The sequence below is a fragment of the Thalia democratica genome, chromosome 1 (assembly GCF_965202585.1).
Source record: "Thalia democratica chromosome 1, ktThaDemo2.hap1.1, whole genome shotgun sequence".
NCBI lineage: Eukaryota > Metazoa > Chordata > Thaliacea > Salpida > Salpidae > Thalia > Thalia democratica.
In genome coordinates this window covers 74943110-74948294 of record NC_139165.1, presented here as the reverse complement: position 1 = coordinate 74948294, position 5185 = coordinate 74943110, and positions in this window count along the sequence as shown.

Sequence of the window (5185 nt, the reverse complement as noted above, 5' to 3'; positions counted from 1 at the left end):
ATTATCCAAAAGAGAGAATTTCGAATGTATTTAAACAATTATATTCATATACAATAAAATTGTTTAAAAAAAATAAAATAAAGCCCTCTCAACTCTTTAAAAAAAAATCAGAGATCTTTCGATTTATTAAAACATTTTAAATTTTGTTAAGAGTCGGAAAGAAACAAATGCAAACAGAAATACTAAGTTAAAATATATAGCAAAATTTTTGTACTATTCCTAAACTGAAATAACTTAAAACTATTCCTACTGCTGGTGACAGAAAATGTATACTTACACTAATAGGTTTTAAAAAGAAAAATTCCATAAAAGTTTTATTTAAGAAAGTTTTTTATTAAGTACAAATCAAACAAAACACAGTTATATCACGTTAGGGGCAGAAATAGTTAGCAGACATTCGAATTCAGATACTCGAATTATTTTAGTTTTTAGAGACACATACCTTTTTTTTACTTTTTTATATCAAGTGTTGGAATTTTTCTTCTATAAAAGGTGTTACAAAAAAAAATGGTGGTGATACTTTTTACGTATATGAGAATATACGAGAGATGAGAAAAGAAATGTATGAGAAAAGAGAAGTTTTTTACCAAAGAATTAAATCGGTCTTTAAATTTATCGAAAATTTAAGAAGAAGTTTGCATAAAGTTTTAAACTGTTGACTGACAACTTTAACTAAAAATTTATTTAGTTAAATACGGTAATGCTTAGTCATAAATAAATAAACAACAACTATTTAGACCAGGGTTTCCCAAACTCATTTTATAAATCGCCCCTTTTTCAGAATTTCGAAAAATAATCGCCCCCCCCACGATTTTACAAAGTAGTTTTTCTCTTGAGTAGAAACTTTTGAGCCAAAAAAGTTGTGTTCGAAATGTAATTTAGTCTGGTACTTCTTATGCACACACTTTTGGGCTGTGTTCAAAGTAATTTACAGGGCTTGAGAAAATAAGTTACATTTGTTTTCTTATAAACCCAGTTAAGTGTATTAAAATACTTAATTACTAAAAAGCCTTGGGTAATCTGTAATTAATCTTGTTTAAATATGAACTGTTTTGAAACTAATGAAACTTTTAGGGTAGTGGTGGACAGTTTTTGTAGTCAGCAATTCATATATACTAAAAAATCTTTTCTAGTTTCAACTCGTTTAAAAAATGTAATTGCGGGCTGCATAATTTGAAAAATAACACATAAGAAAATCAAAAAACTCGAGCAAAATTGTAATAAAATGATTTAGTATTATTCTAATCTAGGAAATACTATTATGAACTGAAAACCAAATTGAAAGTGTATTTCAAAATTTAAGTATCAAAAAACTAAATTTTGATTTTTTTGCACAATTAGTTTCCAAGTTACTTAGCATGTCGATATTTGACTGGATCTTAACCGTACGTTACCCATCTGAAATCTTAATTTAAACCTGACATTATAATAATCTCTCATATAACGAATTTCGGACATTTAGAAGTTAATACTAAGTAACTTGTTTAAGCCGCACAAAATACTAAAATTATTTTATAAATAGGCACATTCTAAAATTAGTATTCCAGAGATTAGGAAACTATAAAAAATGAACAGTTTATATTACACACAATAAAATAAATAATAAAACATAATTTATGATCTAGTTTGAGAAAGTTTGACCGACTGGTTGATTATCTCACATTAAAAGTGGTTTCATCAACAGCTTCAGTTAATGAAGTAAAGTTATTAATTTTAGTGCTAAGATATATTATAAGAAAGCTACTTGTAAAGTAAAAAACTTAATTTTAAACTTTTTAAACTACATGTTTTGTAATAGAATACCATTAAATAGTATTTGACTTGGAATAACCTTTAGGAAACTAAACCTTAATTTTTACATTTTATTTTTTTTTTATATATATTCAAAAAAAAATCAAAAGTTTTACAGTTAAATCTGTGAACAGAAAGCAATCGATTTAAAAATTCTTTTAATTAGCTTAAAGTCTTGTTTTGTAACTGCAGCAGTCTTTTTAATGGCTTATTTAATACTGTTTTAATTTTTTTAGTCATTAGCCTATGATAATTTACCAGAAGAAAATAGTGAAAAACTAAAAGCTAGTGTTGAACTATTAAAATAAACAACACATTCTAATTGCTAATATATTAAAAATTAAGATAAAACAAAAAATATTTGTATTAATAATTTAAAATTCCTTAATGTATGGGTTTTTTAACGATAATAAATCAAGTTAGAAAATAAAATTAAAGTTTAAGAATCTTTTAAATGAAAAATTTGAAGTAAATTTAAATAGAGACCTCAAATCTATACTCTTTTAAAACCAAAATAAAAACTTAAAATAAAAACTTTAATGGTCATCAAGATTTATTTATTTATACAGATTAAACAAGTAATAACAAAAAAAACTCAAACAAACACTTTAATCACTATGCTATAAATACTTTTAGTGTAATGTAAAACGACAAATATAAACTACAAAATTAACCAGGTCAAAATAAAACTAATATCAAATTTAAAACATAAATGATTTAATAAAAACAGAAGAATTCCGCTTGAGTTGGCACTTTGAACGAAATCAAAATGTGCAAACTCAAAAGTTATTACCTTTTTTTTTACAAAATGATAAATTAAATATATTATATGCAATAACGTTATGCATAAACATAAAATCAACTAAAACATACAACAAACATTCATTAAAAAATAGATCTATATAAGATATTAAATGTTATGTATTTTTTGTTTTATTAATACTTAGTTAGTAATAGACTTTATTTAAGTTAAATTTAAGAAAATATATATTTGAACTTTTTTTTTGGGTAAAAAGTGCGAACTCAAGAGGAAGTCTACCGTAATTAATATTTATTAGGCATAATGCAAGTCTGTTGTAGAATAAATAACTTAATAAAATTTTGTTATAAAAAGACTACTTAAATACAATACAAACCAGGTTAAATAAAAAGTATGTTGAAAGATTAAATAAAACAAAAAAATTTCATAAAATAATGTCTGCTACTGAAGTCTAATATAATGTGAAGGATGAGGTTCATGACTGCTTGCAAGTTTTTCTTATCTGATTTTTAATCAGTAATAAAAAGCCTCCTTTACAAATATCTAGATTAGATCTCTTGCTCAAGATGTTGATAACTGATCTGAAAGTTTTTTCAACAACAAAGCTAGAAGGAAAAACTATAAACAACAATCTATATTCCTCTCAAATGATCGGATACTTTTGCCTTAGTTTTTGTTGAGTCCAAAAGCTTTTATTTCGTTCTTTGGAAAAATTCACTTTTAGCTCAAGGTCAGTCACTTTTCAAAATACAATTGGAAATATCATGAGGTAATATAACTATCACCTCATGATATTTCCAATTGTTTTTTGAAAAGTCACTAAGTTAGAATAAGAAATAAAGTTATACAAGGTTAATATATAACATTGATTTTTATGAACGATTTATGATCCCAAATAACATATATGTCAGGTTATAAAATGATGAGAGGGATTCCGATCGTCTATGATATATGTAATTGTTAAATAAGAAAATACATGAATGAAAATATGTAATTTACTTGAAAGTAGGAGTCATAAGCACTTGATTTTTGTCTCTATATTTTACATAAATAAAATAAAGTTTTTCGGTTTAAATTTTATCTCAGGGTCAAATATTTAATGGCAAGCTAAAATTAGTAAAATAGCAATTTAAAAATTAAAAATTTTATGACAGCCCAAAATTTCAAAATCGCCCCCTTTTCGCCCCCTTACTAGTTATCGCCCCCCGACTTACTAAAATCGCCCCCAGGGGGGCGATATCGCCCACTTTGGGAAACCCTGATTTAGACCATTTGCAAGAAAAAATCTAGTAAATTTATTTGAAATATTTTACGCTGAAGTTTACGTTGTATTTGAATTTTTTGCTTTACTTTACGGTACTAAGCTAAACAAGTTTTTATTTTTATAAAAACTATATACATAGTTTAAGTGTCAAAACTAAAAAGATCTTTAAAAAAAGTTTAAACTTCTCTAAGCATTTTAAGTTGTACCTTAAAAACGTTAATAAAACTATTTAAATATTTTATTTCTTGAGTTTTAAGTTTTTTTATTTTCCATTAAAACCAGTTGAGCACTATTTTCTAAGTATGTGCTTAAAACTTCTCAAAGCTATTGAATTTAGTTACAAAATAGATCTGAAATTAAGTATTTATCTTAATTACCTCTTTTTTTTTGAAAGATGAAAATAAACTTTTATTACTACTAAAATAAACTTTAAACAAGACAATCTAACTCATATTAAAAAAAAAATTAATCAATAAAAATGCTGTTTTTCTCAAAAATGAAAATTTAAACAACAATTTTGTAGATAAAAAAAAAAATTAAAGTATTTTCGTTTACCAGGTCGATGGACCAAACATTTTAAACGCTTTTTTAGTGGACCGAATAACAATATTGCATAAAGAACATCTTTAACACTATTTAACTGTATTTAGAACAGTGTTCAAATATAAAGTACACTGTTAGTTAAATTTAGTTGTTTAACTAAACGTATTCAGTAAAATAGTACAACTATTAGAATTAAAAAAAAAAAAAAATTAATTTAAATAGACTGAAATTAAGTTTGAACATTCGATTTATACTTACAAAAGTTATACAGTTCTACTTAGTACTTTAGACCTTAAAGCTTACAAACTTTTAAATTTAAGATTTTAAACCTAAAGTTTTAAAAAATATTTTTATAAGCTCGTAAACGGTTGTAAAAGCAACGACTCAATAACCGGAAGGTTCTTTCGTACACTTGGTCCTAATACTAATTTTGTTAAGCGCTTATGTTTTGTTGTTTGATAAACAATACTGTATTAAAAGAAAATGCGTTTTTAAATTTTGGTTAAGCATTAATTTTGAGACTTTTATTTTTGTGCTTAAAATTTTTATTTTATTACAACACCATAAACCAATATTTAATTTAAAACTATTTACAACTGCTTTTAAGGTGTTCCTGTTTAACCACTACTCAAAATATTTACACTTTGTATATTTTATGTCTAAAATTTAAAAAGTTAGTAAGAAAAAAAACAATTAGGCTAACATATTTGAATTTTATTATCCACAAACGTAAAAACAAACTTTTTTTTCAGGGGTAGCACAGCTTTAAGAAAATTAAAGTTACCCTTTAACAGAAATACAAACTTAAGGGTTATTACTAGTTCTTA